We start from the raw sequence: 25,499 nt of genomic DNA, 5'->3' as shown, positions 1-25,499 counted from the left end.
GACTGTTATATAAATAAACTAAATTTGTTGGATTTTACAAATTTTGGAATAGATTTAACTGGAAAGTACTGGTTGATCATTGAACTGACCAAGAATACAACTTTTCTCTGAGAAAGTATCTGGCAACACTATTTCATAACGCACTCTTCTCTGAGCCATGGTCTTCATAGCTCGCAAGCCAGTGATTCTTCATCTTTTTTTTCGCGACCCAAAATCTTATCTGTGGGAGCAGTGGCGATCCAAGTGGTGACCTCAGTAGTGGATTTAGAAAAAAGGTATTGGGGGGGGGGGGGGGGGGGGCACCAAAGTTTCAACAAAATAAAAATTCTATATCTGATGAACAATGTGAAAGGCACGGTTAGAAAAGCAAAACGGAATCAAGCAATAAAACTTTGACTATTATCTTTGTTTTAGTAGCTGTTTGCGTTTCTTTTAGGTCCAATAAGTCCTATGTTTCTTTGATCAAAACCTACTGCACACTTGCTATTTGAGCACATTCATCAAATCTGGACTTAAGTAGAAGTTTTGAGTTTCAAATTTTGATTTAAAATTGAAGTTGCTTGATTTTACGACCGCAGAAGGATTTCAATATCGTAATTTATTTGATGAAGGTTTGTGTTGTGTAGTTTTGGGGTAAAATTTCGAAAATTTACCAAAATGGCGCCACCTTTCTTCACAGGCTAGGCCAGTGGTTCTTAACCAGGGGAGCACTCCCCCCTAGGGAGCATCACCCATTTCACATAGGGAGCGCGAAGTCTTCAACATTATTTAAACTTTTTGCAGTATGCAGTGAGTTCAATGTCCTATAGCCTACTATTTTTGCCGTTCACATTTCTTTGGGAACTGGGAATCACTGGTACAGGGTTGTGTGCAGACGGAACCTTTGTTGCGTATGCTCGGCAATCTGGCTTCGTTATGTAAAAATGTCCATTTTTAGTATCAGTGTTCATTGCATTGTTTATTGCAATGCCTTAGCACCTAAGACTTTGCCATTAGCAAATTATGAAGGGTGTCCTGAACATAGTTATCAAAATGCTCCACTTTATATAAGCTAGAGCTCCTTTCAATCGTCTGTGTAAAGGCATGCAATCTGATCGCAAACCTGGTTTTTCCACACCAATGTTTGATGGTTGCCAAAAGAAATATGCTACTAGAAACTCTGGAAGAGTCGAGTTGAACGAGGAAATCGAGAGAGCTTCATTAACATGAATGCTGCATTTTCAAATGGTAGGCTATAATGAGTTTGAGCGGACAAATCCAGCAACAACTTATTCAAATGCAAAGCAAAAATCATGAAATGGTTTCCAGACAGTGATGAAGCCTAGAAATCCATCAAAAATATTTTTGAAGAACCACAAAAGAATCATGCCATGAAGTTAACCCCGAGCTAAGCGAGACATCGAAAAAGTAAAACTCGAGATCATCTTTCCTTTTACTCGGTTGCCTCAACAGCAGGATATTCAAATACTAACAGTGCTCGAATCTACTTATTTTCGCTACATTTTCTACTGCGGTTGCTGTCAAGACCAAGGAGTCAAGGACAGACCGTGATTTGAAGACTAGCTACCATACGTTGCGCTATTTCTGGAGTTAAATCTCGTATTAATAATAATTACAGTTTCTCACTAGCATGTAGGTAACCATAATCAATAAATAAACAAAATTGCGTTTGATGTTACACATGTTTAAAGTAGGGAGGGGGCGCGCAAAGCATGTCATCTATGCTAAAGGGGGGATGTCAGAAAAACGGTTAAGTACCACTGGGCTAGGTTAATGTAGACTATAAACAGAGGTAGGCATCCGCTACTTTAAAAGGCGCTACCGCTACCGTTACTAGGGCTAAAGTAGCGCACGCTACCGCTATTTCTCCAGCAACTTTTGTCTTAAACTGACACAGAAAGCATCTTACTGTGACGTTATACTATGTCCTTAAAATGAATGATATAATTCATTTACACTGCCATTTCAATGTCGTTATAGAAAACACGTTCTAAGTGAAATTTGTTACGCATCGTCCAAAAACACAAGCATTTAGAAATGCGAGTCGCTGAGTCTTTCTGCTTGTGCTTCAGCACGTCTTTTGCAGCAGAAAAACGTCTCTCTACTGCAGCACTAGAAGGAATGGGGAGTTGCATTTTATGAAGATACGTTTCAAATCGTCACTGGGAAAGCTCAAGGACTTTCTTCTGTTTGAAAAAAAGCCTCCACAATTGACTTGTCTTTCCGTACCGACGTTTGATGCGATAGGCCTAGTAGCCTACCAATACACCAAAAACTCATCCTTGGAGTCGTGACTGGTGCTTGACTAGTGATGGGTAATTTAGAATAGTGTCTTCGAATTTGAATGATTCGAATCCCAAAATAGGATTCGGTATGTAGCCTATCTCATTTATTTATTTCACGTCATATGTAGGCTACGTTATTTATCACAGAACCAGCTCAGTAGCCGAGTTGTTTCGCCTTCGGCTCTGGTGATGATCGTAAATCTGAGAGGGATTCCAAGTTAGGTAAAACCGAAGACTTTATAAAACGGTACCGATTGTGTTCTTTTTTTGTATTACGCAATGAGAATAAGTCGGGTAATAATGCAATAACATCGTAAACCTGATAAAAAAATGAGCCCTGTCGCCAGTGCCAGATTAAGGGGTGGGCGGACTGGGCTGAATCCCAGGGTCCCCACTTTTGGGGGCCCCCACCTCAAAGAAAAAAATCTACTAATTTTTTTAGTTACACAGCTGGAGATTACTGCTTTAATTCGTATCTCAAACAAGCAAGGGTGGCTCACCCATTTGTGCTGCGGTGCTGCAGCACCGCTGCCCAACTCCAGTTATTCAATTTTTCTTCGTTTTTTTAAACAAAAAACATATTTATTTGATACTTTCATATCCGAAAATGGTACGGATTACGGGTCAAAGTTAGGATAATGCAGCCAAAATGAGTGGCCAGTATAACGGTCTTCAAGCTCTTCTGCGAGAGAAATGTAGCATAGCTCATTATGTCCCTTGCACAGCACATTCACTTAATTTAATCGGTAGCCTAAATGTCCTGTAGAAACATGCCGTTCTGCCGCTGAGCTTTTTGAATTGTTGCAAAGCCTTTATTCATGGCTCGTCTCGTCTACTCATCGTTGGCAAGTCCATCGAAAATTCCTAGATGGTTTGCCTGTTTTGAAGACATTATCTGATACAAGATGGTCAGTTAGATATGATGCAGTTCTTCTTCTATCGAGTCTTCTAAAGTTCGTTGATACACCACAGATTGATACATGCTTCCGCAACGGAGTTCACACTGACAGGTACCACCTACTGCACCGGGTGGCAAGCCGAGGGCAAACAAGAAGGTGATCCGCTGCATAGGCGTAGCCAGGGGGAGAGAAAGGGGCCATGCCCCCCCAAATTTTCCAAGTTTGGATTCCAAATTTGAGCTTTTTGTTAAAAATATAATAAAGTTTGTAGAAATTTATATCGTTTTCCAAGACATCTGGCTATTAACACCCCCAAGGACTTGTTTTAGACACACAGAAAAACACCAATAAATTTTGCAAATCGTAAATCGCGCAAAATTTACGCGATTTAGGCTACGTTTCTTTTAACTAATTTGTGGAAGCAATTTCAGAATGGCTTACTCTGTTGGGTTTTTGTTTAGTTATTGAGTTTTTGTGTAGCCTAGCTGAGTTTTTACTGTTCTCTAATTTTAGCCGCAGTTTTTGCCCGTTCGTGTGTAAGAACTATCTTTAATAAGTTAATAGCTGTTTATCTGCTAATAAATTTCATACAAATATTACCCTAAAAGTGTTTTCAGAAAGCGCTATAATCCATTATTTGAGTGTTATTTTTCAAAAAATTTCCGGGGGAACATGCCCCCGGACCCCCCTAGAATACGCGTGGCTTCGGCACGCTCTAACCCCCCTACCACTTTTATTGCTTCAACCCACCAGGATACGCCACTGTACATCAAGTGGCGATAGCTTTAAATCAAACACTTTGTTGTTCTCTTCAATTCATCAAATATTTGTCCCCCCCAAAATTTTTTTCTGGCTTTGCCACTGGTCCGCTGTTTGGGGCTCGGTTCCACAGATACATGCAACTGGGCCCGTGTCGTAACCCCACTCCACCATTAATTTTTACCGAAAAATGTCACTTGATAAGGGCCCCCACTTTCAACTCAGCCCAGGGCCCCATAAATTTTTAATCCGGCCCTGCCTGTCGCTAAAAGACCTTTGCTGTTGTAGAGCAACAATAAGTAAAACCACCCAGACAGTAAATCAACCGTTTTTTACGTCTGTAGACGTTGAATCAATGAAAACAATGATTGATTTCCTGTCTGGGCATAACGTTATTATCACTGATGAATTACTGAGTGGGAGCAGCTCAACAAATTGATTAGCCTACCTGCCTACACAAGCGCACACACGCTGATTGGCATCGCAGTTGCCAGTTAAGAGGTTTTCCTGCAGAACTCTGATTGCTAGTTTTGAGGTTTCCGAGCAAAACTGTGATAATCTTATTTAGGAGTTACGAGTATGCTATATGATCTGGAATTTCTTCACTCAGCAATAATTTTATTGCGTTTAGTTGATGGAATTTGCATTTTTTCGTTAACTTTTGAGATCAAAATTTTGAGAGTAGCTAACAGACACCCTCCAAGAATGAACATTCACATTCTTCACCTTTAGTCAATTGGAGATTATCATTTCATATTAATCAAAAATTTTCGGATTTGCTGCAATTCTTTACAGTTTGTAACTTTACGGCAACGTTAGGAAAATTTATGATGCTATGATAAGAAAATTTATTACGTTTGACTTCGCAAGAAAAAAAATTTGTAGTTAGAAATGCTTGTTCGAAGAAGCTTCAGATGAAAACTATTGTATGTTTGCTTTTAAAACAAACGCTGAAAAACACAAAACATTAAAACAGAACGTTTGTGAAAACCGCGAGTAAAACAAGTAACATTAGCCAACATACTTCATTTGCAAATTAATATAATACTGTTAATTTAATTTATTAAAATCAATACATAATTAACTTGATTTAACGTGTAGTATTTTGTCTGCCTGGTCAACACCGCTGCGGCAGTCATTGGTACGATAATTTAAAAGTGCAGCGGTCCTTGGTGAGATGTAATCTTTCGGTTCACTAACACTTCAACACCAAAATTAATTTTCATTTTTCTTACATGATACCCTAGATAACGAAAACCGTTTTTTTGTTTATTGTTTGAACGTTTGCAGAAGGTAAATCAATATGAAAACCGTTATTGCGTGAGTCTCCAGATTATTAGTTTCCACTGCAGAGTTTACCACCATCCAATTGAGGCAACGCTTCAACAGAAAAAGGTTGGGAAGGCTATGAACAAAGCACAGCATTTATTTTACGTTTTAATGGAATAATGTGCATAATTTCTGCTCCAAACAATACTTTGACTTTATTTGGAGTTTGAATCATTTTCTTTGACAAAAATATTCTAAACTATTAAGGAATAGAAACTATTCTGGATTTGACTCCTCGACCGCAACTATTCAAAAATGGCTAATCCTAAGTGTTGGTGTCACTCTTGTCGGTATCAGCGTGGCTTGATGTTTCCCACAATAGTCGAATGATTTTTGCTTTGATTTTTTCACGCATTGTTTCCATAAAAAATATCCAAAAACGAGTCATTTTTTCACTTTAAATTGGAAAGTAGCGGGTAGCGGAAGTGCGACTGAAACAAATGTAGCGCCTCTCCGCTACCGCTATATTGAAAAAAAGGTAGCGTCGCTGCTGCAGCCGTCGTCGCTGTTCCTCCAACAAAAATATAGCGGCTCTAACGTTATTTTTACCAAAAAAGTAGCGGCCCTACAAAAGTAGCGCGCTACTACTCACCTCTGGCTATAAAGCACATTTTATCTCAACTCATATACTGAAATAGGTAAATTTCATTGTTTGACTTGTTATAAGTGAGTAAGCTAAATGTGTTTACTTTGGAATTTTGCATTAGGCTACTTTTTTGTGTTTGACGGGCACGTAAATAATTTCTACTCCTTCAATGCACTGCTGAAACCCTGCGTACTGTACCCAATACGGCCGACTTGATTAATGAAACTGGATTGAGCGAGACTTCTAGACATCCCTGGTTTCAAATTATTTTTTTCATTAACACAATTGGATTTTAATAACTCATTTTTTACAAAGTTTTGTTGATAATCTTGTGTAGTTTAGCATAGATAGACTATCAGTGAAGTTCGAAAATTCGTCCGAAGTGTTCCCACTTTTCCTTCTTAATAATGGAAAGGCTACAAGGCAGATTATATCTAGTAGGTTATTTCTATTAATCACCGGAATATAAGATGAAGTAAATACTAACGTATTAGGCCCAGGGCCGGATTTACCAATAGGCTAGGCAGGCTGAAGCCTAGGGCCTCAACGTCCAGGGGCCTCGAAATTCGGTTTCGAAGTTTGTACTTTGTAGTTTGTAATCGGCACAACTCTTATCTTATCCAAGCTCATGAAAACTCAGAAAAACACACAAATGCCATGTTAACCTACCCAACAAGGAAGCGAGGATATACGCTTAGCCTACTGAATTCAAAGCCGGAGGAGCAAATAAAAGCAGAACAGCAGTATTGGTGGCATGTAATGAAAAGAATCACCGCTGTAATTTGTACTCTTGCTGAACGAGGCTTGCCTTTTAGAGGGTACAATGAACGATTTGGATCTCCCAATAACGGCAATTATTTTGGGCTTTTAGAAGTAGTGGCCAAATTTGATTCATTTTTACTTGCTAATATCAATCGCTATGGAAATTCAGGATCAAGAAATCCCTCTTATTTGTCAAAAACTATTTGCGAAGAGATGATTCAGCTCATTGCCAAAAAATTAAAGAGTCAATTGTTTTGTGGCTGACGTGAAAAAAGTCGGGATATTTCAGCTTTTCTGTGGATTCTAATCCCGATATTTCACATACCGATCAGTTAACTTTGAATATCAGGTACGGTACGTGTCTCCTGTAAACGGTTTACCAAGTGAGAGATTTATAACTTTCCTTGAGCTGAAAGTCCACTCTGCGGTAGGCATGGCAGATTTAGTGCATAAATATCTCACTATAGGCTACTGAGCTTCAGCTTGATATTAATAAATGCCGAGGGCAGTCTTAGGACAATTGACAATGCTGCAAACATGGCTGGTAGGTACAACGGTATGCAGCAAAAATCCTAGAAAGAAAGAAATTTGCAAAATTTATTCCATGCGCAGGTCACTCCTTAAATTTAGTAGGCCGCTCAGCTGTTGATTGCTGTCTTGATGCAGTGAATTGTTTTGGCATTATCAATGAAATTTACACCTTTTATTCAGCTTCCACAAAGAGGTGGGCAGTTCTAAAATCATTTTTGCAACCTCAATCAAAAGTGCCAAAACATTTGAGATCTTTCTCAAGGCTCAAAAGCATCAAAAATAAACTGAGATTGACAATATCTCAAAAAAGGTTGTCCCGGGTTGTCCGCACTGAGCATTCTGTGCATTGAGAGTGACAAACTTAAACAGATAAATTTTGATGAACTTTTGCATGATTTTGCTTTGACAAAAGCTAGAAAAAAAATTGGTAGCCTAGTCTTACTCTATTTGATGGCTGTAACTATTTCTTATGTCCTCGTAATAAACTTTACAATTATTGTAACGGTTGTTTGATCAAGGAAATTAATATTGAAAGCAAAACTGCCTTAACTAAATTTTTATTCTTTTAATTAAAAATTTGCACCCATAAATGTGGAAAATAAAAAGAACAAAGAGTTTAATGCAGTCATATTTTTGACATTAAGCAATGACATGTGATGTTGTTTAGAGAGAAATATTCTGAGCTCAAAAATAAAGAGGGGCCTCACAAATGGAATAGCCTAGGGCCTCTTATGGTCTAAATCCGGCCCTGATTAGGCCTACTAGTTTTGTGAGCAACGTGCTTATCAAAGAATATTAGGCTATACTACTGTCTCAGATTTTGAAAGGCTACAAAAATGTCTACCCCATTAGCCTACATACACTGCTGAAAACATGTGAGCTCTGTTCCATAGATAAGGAAGTAGCCTACGATGAAGCAAGTAAAAAAAAGTGCAAGAACAGAAAAAAATTGCATGATTTTTTCCGCTTTTTTTTAGAGAGCACGAGACCATTTGACAAACTGGCCCTTTGAATCCTCTACTTCTAGCAAGGGCTCTCTGCTCATAGGCGTAGCCAGGGGGGGGGGGGGGGGGGCGAACGGGGCCATGGTCCCCCCAAATTTTCAAAGTTTGGATTCCGAAGTTGAACCCTTTGTTGAAAATATAATATAATTTGTATAAATTTATATTGTTTTCCAAGACATTTGGCGATTAACACCCCCCAGGACTTGTTTTAGACACACAGAAAGACACCAATAAATTTTGCAAATCGTACATCGCGCAAAGTTTACGCGATTTACGCTTCTTTTAACTAATCTGTGGAAGCAATTTCAGAATCGCTTACTCTGTAGGGTTTTTGTGTAGCTGAGTTTTTTGTGTTCTCTAATTTTAGCCGCAGTTTTTGCCCGTTTGTGTGTAGATAAGAGCTACCTTTAATAAGTTAATAGCTGTTTATCTGCTAATAAGTTTCATACAAATATTACCCTGAAAGTGTTTCCAGAAAGCGTTATAATCCATTATTTAAGTGTAATTTTGCAAAAATTTTCCGGGGGAGCATGCCCCCGGACCCCCCTAGAATACGCGTGCCTTCGGCACGTTCTAACCCCCACCAGCTTTATTGCTTCCCTTGCTTAACCAACCAGGATGCGCCACTGCACATCAGGTGGCGATGTCTTAAATCAAACATTTCGTCGTTCTCTTCAATTCATCAAATATTTGGCCCCCCCCAAAATTTTTTTCTGGCTACGCCACTGTCTCTGCTTTCAAAGTATTGGATACCTACCTCTGAGGTAGTGCGTTGTGTAAGCTCAGTTTTGTGACAATTTAAAAGCATTGAGGCGTAACCACACTATTTTTAATGACGCAATGACCAACAGGCCAAGCCGCTCTTTCGCGCGAAACGCACCAGTCAACAGGTTACGTCGTTGTCGAAGCCTTGTTTGCTCACTGTGAATACGAACGAGACTTTTCAGCTGCACAACAAACATATGGCTTTCATAAAGCCGTTTACAGTTTCCTTAGGATTTGTATGTAGGGCAATAAATCCAATGACTTATCAGCAGGCTACTAGCCTAAGCCTTAACGAAAAAACGTTACAAAGCGTTTGAAACCTCAAAAGCATCACAGAACATAGGCTAGGCCTACGTTTTGCTAAGTACAGTGGAATGAACTTCAAATCATTTTAAGAGATTGCCAGTCGCGTTTGAGTGGTATTATTAAAGCATGTAGCCCCACTGTAGACTAGACTAAGTAAACGCTGTTCAAAGTAACACGAGGCTTAGATAGTTAGCAATCGAGCCAATTGATTGATTATTATTCATCACTGCCGATTGAGACAGATTGAACAAATGTAGCCTACTTGTTGAAACAACTTTAGTTAGTATGCAGGGCCGGCTCGTCCTTCAGGCGAATTAGGCAGTCGCCTCGTTTGCAGCCTTCTCGGAGACGCAGAACTTTTTCTTGCTGTTTTGTAGTTGTTTGAAATTTTTTTATAAATAAAAATGGTTTGTGTGTCCAATATTGTCGCACAAACTGTACGTCTATACCAGTAAACTACTTTAAAAAATACAAATTGATAAAACGGACTGATGTTTTGAAACCATTAAGGCACACTGTACTCTATCTTACTGTGAATTGCTAGCGCGTAAGACTCTTGGTTACAGGGACAGATTCAGCTGGTAGCCTTAGCGTGGGGGGATTTTAACAAAACAATTGGCTTACCTTACGGTGACCATTTTTTTGGTGTTTACTTTGTTAAAAAGTTTCAAACACATGCTTGATTTGCACTGACTCTTTATATGGTATCACATTAGAGTATTTTGATGTGATTTGAACAGACATTGAGCAAACTGCCAGGGCCGGATTTAGCTGATGGGGGGCCCGGGGCACTTTTAGATCGGGGGGCCCCCATGCAAAAAAATTTTTTGCGCCTACGGCGCAAAAAACCATCTCTACGTCTACAGTAGCATCAGTCCAGTACTGCACAGCATTTTGCAGAAACTTTAAAGGCCAAAAGGAAAAAAATAACACAAAATCACATTTTAACCACATAGGAGGGCCCTTCAAAAGTCGGGGGGGCCGGGGCAACTGCCCCCTCTGCCCCCCCCTAAATCCGGGCCTGCAAACTGCAAACCTAGAGTGTGCTTAAAACCTGCCGAAAAAAAAGTGAACACCAAAAAAATGATTTACCGTTCGCCACTGGTATACATTAATACGACCTTGCAACAACACTGTAAATTACTTTTTCCGTTTTAGAGGGGGAGGGTAGGCGAGACCCAGGAGAGTTGAGCCGCAAGGAGGGTTGATCCACCCCCAAGAAATGCAATTTAAAGTATTGAAATTTAATATTTGGGTTCCTCTGTGTAACATATGCAACATCACTGCCATTTTGACTCAATCAATTTTGTAGTTATATCTAGTAGGCCTATAGCTTGTTGAAGTAGTACAATGTGAAAATCAAATCAGTAGATTGCTGAGTCATCTTATAGCCACAAAGTACTGAAAGTAGTAGCAGATAGTTTCCTTGTAAGATTTGTAATATATTGTCAATGTGAAGGCTTTTTATCATTATAAGTAGCCTATTGTCAACTTTGCAGCGCTGTTTTGATAAAACTCTCAAGTTTCACCGAACAAGGTGACATAAGGAGAGTTGAGGTTTTGGTGTCTAGGAGAATTGAGCCATGGCTTTTATATAGTTTAAGTAGGCAATGGCTCAACTTTTTGAAACGTGTGTGGCATCACATCATGATAATTAGACAGTAATCATAACAGTATTTATTATTATTATTAATTCAATTATTTTGTTGTCAAAAATTTTTCAAAGGGGCACTTCTTCTTTACACTAGCCGACCGCTTGAAGTGATTGCAAACTGCTGGAAAAGCGCTTTGGTTGCAGTTTGAAATACGTTAAAACTATTGTTTAGGCCAAAAAACTATTGGGGCTCATCATTGATAGCAGACAATGTTCTCACAGCAACACCACCATTTTGAATTAGATGGTAAAAAAAATAAATCTAACAAGTGACAATCTAACACTGTGTAGTCTACTGGATAATATTGGATAGTTTATTTTGTATTAGATCTTCTATGTATGTATATGGTTTCGGTAGGCAATGGCTCTCAACTCTCCTCCATCGGTGGGAGAGGAGCCAATTGACTTTTTTATTTCATCGTCAAAATACACATATATGCAATAATGTTAGATTAATTTATTTTTTTGTGTATGAAGGTGAATGGTTACTCCTCAGTTTACCAAACAAATTACTTGTGTAACCTAAAAAAAAATTGATAGATATTTACCAAAGTATAAAAATCGGCTCAACTCTCCTGGGTCTCTCCTACGTTATAGAAATTCCCACACCACTAAACGAAATATTACGCGACACGTGTAAAAAGTAATGCAAATTTTTTATTTTCTAATGTTGACGTGCGTGCGGAGTCATTCAGAACCATTGGCGGACTCACTTTACCTTGACAATTCATTTGAGTTCGGGGTTGAGAAACACTGCCCAAACCCAAACCTAACTGTTAGTGCAACTGCAAATGTTGTAAGTCTTAGGCTATACAAATATACAATTTGATTCAATTTTCCGCTCGATTTAACCCAAATACGTTAGCATCTTTGTCAGGAACCGTTTCATGCAGCCAGTTTATCTTTCTTCAACACTTTACTAAGTTTACAACCAAAATCATCGAAAAAGTAATCGTCGTAGGCTATCTGTGGTTCTACAAAAATGCCTGACACATGAAGAAGTAGAGTGAAAGTAGTTAAAAGCTTAAAAGCTGTAATTTAGGCAAAAAGCTTTTACAAAGATTTTGAAGAGCTCCAGTAATATAAAATGTGGACGGTATCATGAGAAATTCATGTTAAAGTAGTAATATAAATATGATTGGCAAGTAGACCGTACGTTTCCCGGTCTGTTTCTCAGTATGGAAACTTTGCGTAACTTTTGCAGTGTAAGCCATATGTATACTGCATAACTTGCATATTTCAAACATCTAGCCTACTGTCCCTGTTTCTGGCAAATAAACCATTGATTGGTACATTTGATTGATTGGTTTATTTCGTTTATTACATCCAGAATGTTTCCACATTATAGTCTATATTTTAATATTATTACATAAACACAATAGACCAAGTAAGTAAAATTAGGTAAAAGTAAATCCCAGACAGCCACTTTATCTGGTCCTGATCTGATCAGATCCTATATCCATACCCGATCTAAGTTAGTAAAGATCTGGACTAGATAAAGTGGTTGTCTGGGAAGTAAGTAAGTGAGCAAGTGCATATCGTATATAGGCTAGGCCTACCTGCGTGAGTAAGCAAATACTTTGGCTACATTTAGTAGGCTAATAAACCTAATATAATATGTAGCCTAACATTGATGTTAGTATATTAATACCATTTTTGAGCAAGAGGGCGTGTTTTTCTCATTTATTATCTACAAGGTCAAAATCACTGCTAGGAACATTCGGTTTGGTGCTCAATGCTCATGGATCACTAACCCTACTTTTGCGAGTTGTCATTTACTAGTAGCCTATACAGAAATTCTCTTTCTCAAACTGTGCAATGCCGAAGCAAGTTTAGTATTGTAAATACAATCACATTGTTGCAGTGAGTAGCTAAGGTGAGTCCCATACTTGAATCCAAGCATCGGGGGATGAGAAGATAAAGTTCTCATTCGGCTATAGGCTACTAAGCCATCGGCACCAACAAGAGTAGGGTGGCCAGTTCCTTTCTCTCGGCCGTTTTTACTTCAGCAATTACGCCCACCCAATTTATTACACCCTGGGTAGAGGTGAGCGGTGTTTGTCAACAAACAGCATAAGCCAGTAGTCGAACCAGGATTGCATGATTGGAAAGCGAGCGCCTTACCCGCTGCGCCATCCCACAGTGAGTAACTAAGCATGCGGTACTCCAAAAAAACACTATTTTTGCTCAATTTCAGCTGAAAATTTTCTCACCTAAAACAAGCTGTTAGCGATATAGTAGCTAAAAGCGGTAATTAGGCTACAATATAATTTATATTTTTCCGTTTTATTTTAGATCAGATATTTGTGAAAATGGATATCACAGATATAGAAAAACGTGTTGATAAAGTTTTATCAGAGCTTTATTTTAACTGGGTGATGAACGATGACCCGGATGTGTGGGAAGAGTCTTGCCGGTATGTACGAACGTGTGGAGCAAAAAAGTGCAAGAAGGCATTTCACCAGTTTAAGGATACGTCCTCAAAGACACAAGAGACTTCAGTTTGTTTATGTCGGGTGTGGTTGTATCTTGCCGCGTCGTCATCTCTTGCCGAATTTCAAGATTTTCTGAAAAACTTTCATGTATCAGGATACGTGAATGAAATGAAGGCTGTTTGTTTTTTACTGCACGAAGCTCATGAAAAATACTTGCAGGCTTTAACAGGTGACGAGAAAGCTTGGGATAAATTCATCATTACAAAAAGAAAATGGCTAAAGAACACTGATTTCAATACGCTTGATTGTCATGAGTTAACAGCAATTATCACCAAAGAAGAAAAAAAAGATGAAAACGTATTTGTTCCCCAAGGAGACATGGAAATTGAAAACAATAGACTAGCCACATTTGTTAACTACAAACCTCCTAAAGGAAGCGTTGAACCTGTTGCACTGGCCAAAAAAGGATTGGTATACACAGGAATAAAAACTTTTGTAATATGCTACAATTGTGAGCAAAGGACACCAATCGCGGAAAACATGGAATACAATGATAAATTTCACTTTAAGAAGTGCTCCATGAGTAGCCAACAATCTCAGCCACGAAGCAGTGATGATCCCTCTGCCTCTATTGAGTCAACAACTTCTGCAAGCAGAGACCCACCTTTACTAAGCTATTCTCAAGAAGAGATAAACCATCTCAAAGTTGAAATATTGCTAAAGTATGTTCGCGTCTATATAAGCGGGCCGTTAAATGCAGCTGTAAAAGAAATGGAAGCTTCATTGTTCAGAAAGTGTAAAAAAGTGCCTATTTTAGATGAAGATGTAAATGCATATTTTTATAATTCCAAACCCAGCCAAAGTATAGGTTACCAGATGATTGATACAATCGTTGGAAAACTTAAAATTTATTTCAAAAATGTACCAAAACCTGAAGATATTGTAAAACGTAGCAACCCCGTTGAGTGGACCAAACCAGGGGGCTGTTGGGAAATATGCAAGATTGTAATGTTTTCTTTCCCTATAAGGTTATTACTTCCTTGGCAGTTTGATTCAAGCTTTAAAATGGATCACGTTTACGACAAAGCCGAAAACTTTAGTGTTGATGCTTTGTTAAAATTACTGCGGAATTTGAACCACCAATTTAAACCACTCGTTAAGGATCTCAATAAAGTTGATTTCGCAATACAAGCTTGCAGTAAACTTCAGAAACTTATTGGTATGAGAAATCTTCCTGCTCATCGCGCCTCGGTCAGTGATGAGGAGCTTGAAAAATGCTTTCAAAGAGTTGCAGATCTGCTTTGGGATGATCGTTTTTACAAAGAAGCACAAAAATATTCTGAATCAATGAGAGTTTTCGATGAAGTATTTGCCTTAGAAAAATACAACCACGAAGAATTTATACAATTTTTCATGTCATTGTTGCAAATACATTAACTTTAAGCATAGCTATTAGTTAACAATAAGCATAGCTAATTGTGGATTTCTTTACTTTCTAGCAGCTTAAAGCACAGTGCATTATTTTCCAATGGTGTGGTAGCCTAAGTTGTACAGTATTTTTGAGGCAACTTCGTGCTCACTGAGCTTGAGGTTGCACATAAAGTACAACTCATGAAGTATTGATAGGAGCTCACACGGCTTTGATTTATCATGATAACCTACTGATGCTTTTCCTGTGCGGTATGATGTAATGGTGCCATGCCTAAAAATTGATGCAAGTAGGCTACGTAAATAGTATCAGGTGTACAATGTACAATATTAAAATGTTTGTAATCAGGACCGTGTTAACTACCTTCAGTTGCCCCGGCTGGTTCCTTATCTTGGCAACATCTAAAGAGAAAAGAATGGTTTCATGTTAAAATTATGTTTCAAATTATGAAAAAGATATAAGAATATGAACTATAGTTTAGCGTGGAAATGTTTCAAGGAAAATATGATGTATTTCAAAACTTTGCTTCATTTTTGTTAAATAATTCCTTTGCATTGATTTTCTTTCCGAGTTAATCTTTTCAAACAAAATAAAGTTCTTCGCCCGATTTTGCTTCAAACACTTCTAGTTTACATTGCATTTAAATCGTCAAAAATTTATTTTACTTGTTACTTTTGTAAAACTTTTGGAAATTGAAACTGATTGATCAAAGTTTATTTGAACAAAAGCAGTATGTCTGTATTTTATTATATTTAATTATATTTCTATTTTTATTTACTTTTTTTTCTGAGTCCTCAAGGTTACACTGCTGAGCCGGTTTCCTGTGCTTTTTACCTTGCTGAGTCTTTTACGTAATCACAACTAAGTTTTGGAATTCGAGACTCTCAAGGTAAAAACTTCAGGAAACTTGTCACCGACGAAAATAAAAGTTTTTATTTTTATTTTTTTTTGCTTTACAAACTGTGTTTTATCTGCATATTTTAAACCTTTCAGTTTTGTCATCTTTTTCTTGATGCGAAATTGGTGTATTTACTTTATCGTTCTCCACATGTTCGTGCCAGCAATGAAAAATAAATTGAATTGAATATAGCGATTTTCATTTTTCAGCAAAAGCAATCTAATTTTCTTTGCAGCAAGCTTTATTTATCGTAAAATTGTAGATCAGCGCGGCCCAAATTAGTCTTGTCCGTGGTTGTTTGTTGTTTTATTTGCGAGCTAGTGCTGGTTCAAATTACTGACGCTCTACTTGTAATTGTTGAAAAAATCATTTTATAGATTAATGATTAACAAGGCAGAGAAAGGCTTTCAACGCTTGCTGGTGTTGCCCACAACACAAGGCAGAGAAAGGTTACCCTATTTAAACCAACACCTAATACACGCAGCAAACAACAGAGAATCTTGGAAACTTTTCATGAAAGAGGCAGTGAATGCTTGGAATCAAGTGCGACAGTAAAAGAAGAAGATTAATGCTAGTTAACAAAATGACATGAACGGTCGAAACGTTGTATCAACAAGAGCGTAAGACTGTAAGATATTTTCAAAAGTAAATATCGCCATTGAACTATTTTGTTGACGCAGGGCCGGTTACCGAGATTGGCAGAGTCCCAGTCAGCAAGGGTTTGTGGGGCCCACGTGGGATTTCCATGGGCATTCGTGGGCTTGTGGGCTTAAGGTGAGCTTATCTGATGTTTCCGATTAGGCCCCAAGTCCGCGGCCTACTTCATATTTTTTTCTTTACAACCGATTCCCGACATCTTTTATTGAATTTATCTTAATAATGTTATCATATCATGAAAATGTATCTGGGAATTTATTTTCATTTCTTGAAATAAACTTTCTGGGCTTTCTGTGGGCATGTAAGTGGGCTACCCACCATGATGAAAAATTATAAAATATACGTTCGCACCGGTCCATTATGCTATATTAAAGTGCAATAATCATAAAAATTGAATATATACAACGATACAATGCGACGGCGGTTTACATTTTAATAATGGTTTCATGGTAGGCTGCCCACCCATTAGACGTAGGTGGGCTGCCCACTTGGGACATTTCTGGAAACCGTGGACACATAGGTACTGGTTAATGCAATACAATGTGAGTAACCCATATGCAGCCCAAGTGGGCCCCACGAACCTTTGCTGACTGGGGTGAAGTTTTCCGATTTTTGAAGTGTTGTTGCCTGGGAATTATTCCATTCACTAGGTGTCGCTGGATGAAGAGCAGTCCAGAAATGCGTTGCTCAAGCGCATACCCCGAGAATCGAACCAGCGCCGCGTGATTTTGAGCCGTGTGCGTAACCACTGAGCTAACGGGGCGGACATTGTTCATTAAGCTGAAACCACGTTCACATTCTGTTGTCGAACAAGGTAAAGTTAAAATAGCTGTCAAGAGAGATTTCAAATTATTGGCCAAAATTTCAACTTTTTCACTAAAGTCTCCTAATCCTTGGATTGACTGTATTTCATCAATATCAAAGCGTTTACAAATTCTTCTCACCTCTGCTTCTCCATGATGCAAATTTCCTTCTATAATTTTTTCAGGTTGCAAGTTAGCAATATCAAAGTCTCATTTGCATTCTGCTAACAATGCTCTGAATGAATTGGTTCGCGTTAATTGGCACCACTTTAGAATTCTGTAGACTATCAGAGGAATATTTCTGAACATTAAATTATCTTTCGCGGCTAAATCAAACTGTGTTTTTTCACCTGGATTTTCCTTGAAACTCAATAATTCGTACCTTTTTATAATTCGTATTCTTTTTATTAAAAGCTCGGCTCAAGGTAAATCAAGGTCAATCAAGGTAAAGTTGTAGGTTCGAGACTGAAGTTCAATGGATAGCCAGGCTATCATGGGTAATTCTTGCAGAACTACATTAGGAATTAGTAAGGATTGCATATAGGCACTTTCTTGGGAAAACCAGTAGACCTTTAGCCTACTTGTAACAGGGATTACATTGTCATTTCACTAAGTCTGTTTCTTTCCTTCGTTCAATGAGCCAAAACAAGAAAGAACACTTGCTCCACAAACGCATTACTGTCCGGAAGGGAAATGATGATGCTAACCAGCTTGTAGAGCAACGGAAAAGAGTCGTCTCCACTCTATAGTAAAGATTTTCATCCACTTGTCTTCTGGTTCTTCCTTGCGGAACACATCTTCTGGAATCTTCTTGAGCAGAGCATTAAAAGCCGAAACCTCATCGCACAACTCGTTCTTCATTGTCAGAACATAATAATCTGTGATCATCTGATCAAAATGATCATCCGAATGATTGAAAGTCTGAATGCTGAATTACGAGTGTAAAAAATGATAATCTATAATCTATAGTATCGGTACCGATAATAATGCCTAAAAATTATTTGTCTGGAGTATTTAGAGCAGGGCTACTCAACCAATGCTGTTAGCAAAGGTCCATTTTGACAAGTTGAATATTTTTGCGATCCGGTGAATATTTCACATGCAACCACGAAAATTAAACAACCAGTAGGCTGCGAACACCGAAACACTTTTCGGGTAGTAGCCTATTTGGAACACGACTTTGGATTACCGTATTGTCTGACACAACCAAAGAAATAAAAAAGGAAAAAATGCATTGTGTCTCTTTGTAGGCTACTGTAGCTGTGTGGATCGCACATCAGAGAAGACAGCAAAGCGTTAGGGGGTCTGAGGGCAAAGCACCCAGCTCCTTGGATAATCACAAAAAATTGCTTTTCCCTATTGGAAATCCGTTTAACAGGCCCTAAAATGTGGCAATGAAGTTATTCTTCAAGAAGCCCAAGGTCTACCTTACCCAGAAGGTCCGGATTCGGACCGCGGTCCGCCAGTCAGTGCCGGTCTTTGGGGTGTGCAAACCGTGCGATCGCACAGGGCCCGCAAATTAGGGGGCTTGCAATTTACTCAGAAAATGCAGTAATTTTGTAATTTCCAATGGAAAAATTCAACAAAGTGAATTCAACAAAAGAATTAGCAACAAGAAAACATAGAGACTCAACGGGTGCAACTTATTTTGTCCCCTGAACATTTCGTATCCTGAAAAGATCGAGAAAAATAAACAACGGAGCCCAAGTCGCTGATCGGAGTTGCCGCAAACATTTCAAAATTTCTCTCGATCTTTTCAGGGGACGAATTAGGTCGAAATTTGATTTCGTTACTCCGATTTCAGGGTAACGTACGGAATCGGGGTAAGAATTTTTTAGGGGACGAAATAGGTTGTATCCAAATCAACATAGAGACATAGCTTTATATTTCCGAAAAATGCTGAGGAAAGCATGATCTTATCCTTTTGCTATGCCACCGGACAGCACCATTTTACAGTAATATTCATACCCAAATTTTTGTTGAACATGCTCTCAGAATGCCCCAAATTCAAAGTAATTTTTCAAAATTTTCTGGGAGAGAATCCTCAGACTCCGGCCACAGGGTGTCGCCCTCGGCGATGACGCCGTCAGGCTTCGCTCTCCGACCGTAAGACCACCCCTCTCCCCCTTTCAAAACATCTAGTTTCGCTACTGAATTGGATCATTGTCATTGGGGCCCGCAAAGTATATTCTGCACAGGGCCTGAAATACCCTAAGACCGGCACTGCGCCAGTTGAGTAGCCCTGATTTATAGTAGGCTATCTCCAGATTAGAAAAAGGCCATGCAACTGTAGCAAAAAATCTCCAAACATCGAAATTGCAGCAGAGTTCAATCTGCGGTCAAGACAACTTGCTCAAAATAAATTAAAAAGTAAAACATAAATACGATAAGGTCATGCGCAAATTAATTCACTTTCACATTGACACAACGCGAGCAGACGTCGAATCTGTGTAACAAGGAACCAATCCGTTATTGAGGCCATGTTTTTAGGCTGACTAAAGTCCAGGTCAGCAACAAAAAAATGCTCAAGCAGAAACTAAAAATAAATATGCAAAAACAATCTGTGGAAGTGGGTTATACCTAAAGCAAAATAATTAAAGATATTTTAAATTCAAATGTTCAATAAGGTCGCGCGAAGGTTAGCCTATATAGCCTATATAGCATAGCCTACCTACACCTCTTTCACATTGACTCAACGTGCACCGACGTTAAATCAGCGTAAAAAGTGACAGTGACTGACTAGATATATTATGCAATGTGAGAGCAAAGTTCGAGTCAGAAATTGAAGGCAGATTTTGAAATTAGCTTATCAGAACACAAGATCAAAAAGGACTGCCTAAAGAGACGTAGCCTATCCACGCATATAATTAAAGTTTACAAAGTTCAAAATGATTAGCGATTATGATTTATCAGTCAATTTATGTTTTTAAACATGTGGTCTTTGATGACACAAATGATAGGCTTAGCCTACGTATAAAATGTGTAGAAAACAAAGGAGAATTAATACGGGTCAATCATGGATTTGTGGCGCCCGAGAGCTAATTTTCTCTGACGCAACGCGCGTCACCGTGACGTCATGTCGAATTCCAGAATCTTCCTTTCCAATCAACAAATACCGTGTACTTTCGGAATGCAGTCTTGTAATCAATCTTTGCATTGTGCCTGAATCGCAGTACCACTGTATTTCATCGACTAGTGAATCCACCGTTGTATTACGTTAGATGATCGCATGTATTGGGGCTCAAGTTGTCAACCTCCTAGTGGTGAGCCCTGGTAATTGAATCTTGCAATCAAGCGAATGACAACAAATCGAGACAGCAATTGTAGCTCACAGAGCTCCATGCAACTCCATCCTGTACAGAGTGATGTCGACCCAGAGCATGCGCCCTTCATGTCTAATAGCTGTTCAGGGCGGGCAACTTCGGTTGTCGTATGGGAAGGCATCACCTTGCTGCAGTTGAATGTGGAAGACCTGACCAAGTCTAAAATCGACATTTTAGAACAGATAGTGAAGGCCAACCAAGTAACGACTATTCTTCTACAAGAGACACACGCCACCAACAGTGCTGTTCTGAAAATTCACGGATACACATTGGCTGCACAAACTTGTAGTACCGGTAACATCCACGGTATTGCCACTTTTGTAAAAGATTTTATAAAATGGAAACCAGTGTCTTCCTCCCACCCTAGTTCTGCATTGAAATGGTCAGCAACGGAAATCAATGGTACAACTGTAATTAATCTGTACAAACCACCTCTTGCTAAACTTCAGCAAACCTCTCTTCCCATGTTTCTGGCGCCATGCATATATGCTGGAGATTTTAATTGTCACAGTACCACCTGGGGCTATCAACACTCAAACCAAGACGAATTAGCTTTAAAATCCTGGGCATCAACCTGCGGTGTCCAGCTACTGTTTGACCCCAAACAGCCTGACAGCTTCCGCTCCGGAAGGTGGTGCTCTACAACTAACTCTGATCTGGCCTTTGTCAATCTAGCTGGCCCAATACCCCAGAGAATGATCCTCGACCCATTTCCAAAATCACAACACCGGCCATCACTGATTACCCCAGCAAACCCCATCGCACCCGTCCCTACAAATCCAACAGTTAAAAGGTGGAACTTTCAAAAGGCAAATTGGGAAAAGTTTACACAACAGGTTGATAAAGAGATAAAGAAACTTCCTCAACCCGCCTCTGCCGAAATCAACGCATCCTACCGAGCCCTTTGCAATATCTTCTCTCGGGTAGCTAAGAAGACAGTCCCTCGTGGCGTTCGTCACAAATTCATTCCCACTTGGGACAAGGAATGTGACTTACACTACAATGCCTTTTTGAGCGCTGACTCAAATGAAGATGCTGCAGTCAGTGCCTCAGACCTGATGAACTGTCTTGACAAAAAGCGATTAAAGCGTTGGCAGGATACAGTTCAATCAATCGATTTTACTCACTCCAGCAGGAAGGCATGGAAGACGTTCAACCGTCTTACTGGCCGCAGTTCAAAACCATTTAAACCCTGCCCTGTATCAGCCAACAGCATTGCCCACCAACTTCTAGCTAATGAAAAATTCCCTGGTGCTGACAAGAAACACGAACTTAAAGTAAAACAGGAGTGTACGGTAGCAGACTTTGGAGTGCCCCGAGTGTTGATGGCGTTTTGTCAGCTCCTTTTTCTACCCAAGAACTGCAAACGGCGATCCAACAACTGAAATGTGGCAAAGCTCAAAGACCCGATCACATACCACCAGAGTTTTTAAAACACTGCGGTCCTACATGTCTTTCTTGGCTTAAGGACTTTTATTCAATCTGTCTCAACCGCAACACATTTCCTAAGATATGGCGAAAGGCCAGCGTGATTGCCCTACCCAAACCGAAAAAACCCTTGGACGACTCCAAGAGCTATCGTCCTATTTCTCTCCTCTGTGTCCCCTACAAGATTCTTGAGCGGCTCATTATGACACGCCTTGAACCAGTCATTGATCCGCAACTTCCCACAGAACAAGCTGGCTTCCGCCATGGGCGTAGTACAACCGATCAAACAACTAAATTGACCAATGACATAGAGGATAGTTTCGAGAGAGGAAATAAAGCCGGTGTCATATTAGTAGACTTAACGGCTGCTTACGACACAGTGTGGCACCAAGGCCTAGTGCTTAAACTTCTACAAAAAATTCCTGACAAACAACTTGTTCGCTTTCTCACTAACATTATAGCAAACCGCTCATTTGTGTTGAAAACTAGCGACGGACAATCCAGCCGCCCCCGTCGTCTAAGGAATGGAGTTCCCCAAGGATCTTGCCTAGCACCCATGTTATTCAATATTTATATTAGCGACATTCCCCAGACAAAGTCCACACAGTAGGCCTACAGCTATGCAGACGATTTGGCCCTACTATATACAAACAAAAATTGGAGTAAGGTAGAGGATGTCCTTACCGAGGATATGAAGCTGATCTCACAATACCTAAAGGACTGGAGACTAAAACTCAGCACAGCTAAAACCACCATCACACCTTTCCACCTCAACAACAAGGAAGCTGGCCGCCAGTTACGAGTCCCCCTAGATAGAACCCTTATCCGACATGACCCCTGCCCTACATATCTGGGAGTGACCTTGGATCGGCAACTCACGTATAAAAAACACTGTGACTCAGTTCGTGCCAAAGCATCAGCAAGAAACAACCTTCTCAGATGTCTAGTTAGATCGACTTGGGGATCTAAAACCCCAACACTGCGCACTAGTGCCCTAGCGCTTGTGTACAGTGCTGCCGAATATGCTTCTCCAGTCTGGTGCCGCAGCACACACGCAGGAAAAGTAGATATCGCCCTTAACGACACCATGCGCATAATCACTGGATGCCTGCGTCCAACTCCTACAGACTACTACCAGTGCTTTCTGGCATCGCCCCACCAAAACTACGCAGAGAGAATTCTACCATATGGCTTGCATTAAAGGCAGAGGTCAATGATCGCCATCTCCTCCACAGTGTAGTCCTTGACGCACAACAGCTCACACGTCAACGCCTGCCTTCTAGGCGCCCTTTTTCTCGACACATTGTGGCGCTTCATGAAGGTCACTTCGACCTGATGAAGTCATGGAGAGATCGCTGGGAAACCATCTCACGGCCCAACCAGTTCCAAGTCACACCAGACACTACGGTACCACCTGGCTCAGACCTGCCAAGAAAAGAATGGGTAACTCTGAATCGCCTCCGTACTAGTGTTGGTCGCTTCAAGCACAATATGTTTACCTGGGGATTGTGTGACTCACCAGCCTGTATCTGTGGTGACTGTCAAACAGCACAGCACATCATAAATCACTGTCCAGTGTTTCGACCTGAAGAACATGTGAATCTCATAGACCCTGATATGAAGACACTGCTCTGGTTGCAACAATTGGGAGATGTTACCTGAATTGCTGCCTCATAAGCAAGAAGAAGAAGAAGATCGCATGTAGAATTGGCAATGCCTGTGAATGCGCCTCTCCAATTTAAACTAGAGTTCTTTTTAATAAACTGCAACTATGATCCTTTACTATACTATACTATACTATTCGAGACGATTCGAGGATTGTTCAACTCAGACTCGCTATTATTCCTTTTTGTAATCAAGTTGGTTATTTGATTTCTGCAGCTCTAGAATGTTAAATGGTAAAATATAATATGCAGAATTCTGTTCTCTGGAAGATGCAGTCGTAGACGCCGTTTCCTTTACCCCAAAGTTGAAGTTCTTTTTGTTATGATGGAGTTTCTAATGTAGTACGCCAGCATGCTAGTATTTCGGTAGTGGGATTGTCAATAGTTTGATGTTCTCTTTTTGCTATGTTTGGATTTCTGTTCTTCTGAAACTAGCAACCAAGTTAATAAACAATGCAGTCTTAAAGAATTCTATTTCGTGGTAAAATTCTGTTGAACCGTCAACTAGTCAATAAAATAGGCAGTGAAGAAGGCTATCGTGTCCTGGTCATTCCTCGCCAGTTCTGATCTCGGTTCTGCCCAGGAATGTCGCCGTCAGCACGGACGGCTGCATATGAGCGCGCGTGCTAACTACCGCATCCGCTGCAGATCACTGAATTAGATCCATGGATTAGATCTAATTCAGTGATCTATGGGTCAACACACTTTTATCATTTTTTTAAAAATAATTAGTCGTGGAAGATTGATCATGCATGCCTTCATAAGATCAGGTAAAATTGCAATAAAATAATCTGTTTTTTTTTCTTTACAACCTATTCGCTTGCAACGACCGAACGTGGGAATGTTGCACACAGCTGAATAAATCACACTCACAGCTGTTGAGCGTTAAATCACAACCACAGGTTGCAGGCTGTTGAACATGCAGGCTGTTGAACAAAACAGTCGGCCAGTAGCCTATATTTTCTCACAGTAATCTGGCTCTTTTTTGAAGAAGTTTGGTGACCTTTGGTTTGGTGACAATCAAGCGATCGAAATTGATTGCTTAGCGACATACGATTTAACTTGCTTTTGACAAAAAAATATTAGTATTTTAAAAAACTACAAGCCAACTACCCTTGTAATCGATAAGTCAATAGTCATGTGATTTTATGCTTGAAACTCAGTGTTTCCAATACAAACTCAATAAACGAACAATGCTGAAACTGTGTTGCCAGATTGGGCTACTTATCGCAAATTGGGCTACTTTCCATATGTGATTTGCGACAAAAAATTGAGCTTGGAGACTTGCGACTTTTTGGGCTACTTTTAAATTTAGATTGGCGACAATATAACAAGATTGTGACTTTTTTACATTGGAAATTTCTTACTAAAGTAAGTTTCGCTTGCAGTCTACTGACAGTTTATTTGTAGTTTACAAATTTTACAGCGCATTCTCATGTTTCCAAGACGTAGCAAGGGACATGGTTGAGTGAGTTTCTAGTCTATTTTAGCGTTACGTTATCTCCGTTCTATGTCATTATAGTTTACTCTTACTGTAGAAGTCAGAACGCAGAAGTGCTTTAAAAGTAGTGAGAATCTAATCTGTACCCGATAGAGCCTGATGTGAACGTGCCTTACTGTACCGGTAACTCTGTTGCTATTTAGCAGAATAATTTGTGCAATTTCACTGGGTTTGTTAAGCTGATTTTTCATGTGTGTTTCTTAGCTGTACTACATTCAAGAGCATTTGACGGCTTGTATGTTATTAATTAACATTTTTTTTCAGGTTCTTCCACTGACTGGCATGCAGTTTTTACATAGTTTACTAATCAATGTAGTAATAATTGGAATAAGAATGAATGGCTTGATGAAAATGTATGTTTGTTGAATTTATGTAATGATGATTGTACACCTTGTCTTTCAGTGAAAAAAAAACCCAACACATCATAATGACAAAACTGAGGCTAAGCAGTTTCTGTCATGAAGTATGCCTAACAGAGACA

The 25,499-nt window shown here is 39.5% G+C and overlaps 1 protein-coding gene across 2 annotated transcripts in view; it reads right to left on the bottom strand.

Moving 5' to 3' along the window:
- LOC145766891 (uncharacterized) overlaps nucleotides 1-25,499 on the bottom strand; it is a 56,243-nt gene that overhangs the window by 4,692 nt on the left and 26,052 nt on the right. The window lies entirely within an intron of this gene.

The sequence above is a fragment of the Aplidium turbinatum genome, chromosome 3 (assembly GCF_918807975.1).
Source record: "Aplidium turbinatum chromosome 3, kaAplTurb1.1, whole genome shotgun sequence".
In the NCBI taxonomy this organism is placed as follows: domain Eukaryota; kingdom Metazoa; phylum Chordata; class Ascidiacea; order Aplousobranchia; family Polyclinidae; genus Aplidium; species Aplidium turbinatum.
Note: the sequence above shows the minus strand (reverse complement) of the source record. Positions and strands in the feature narration are given on the sequence as shown.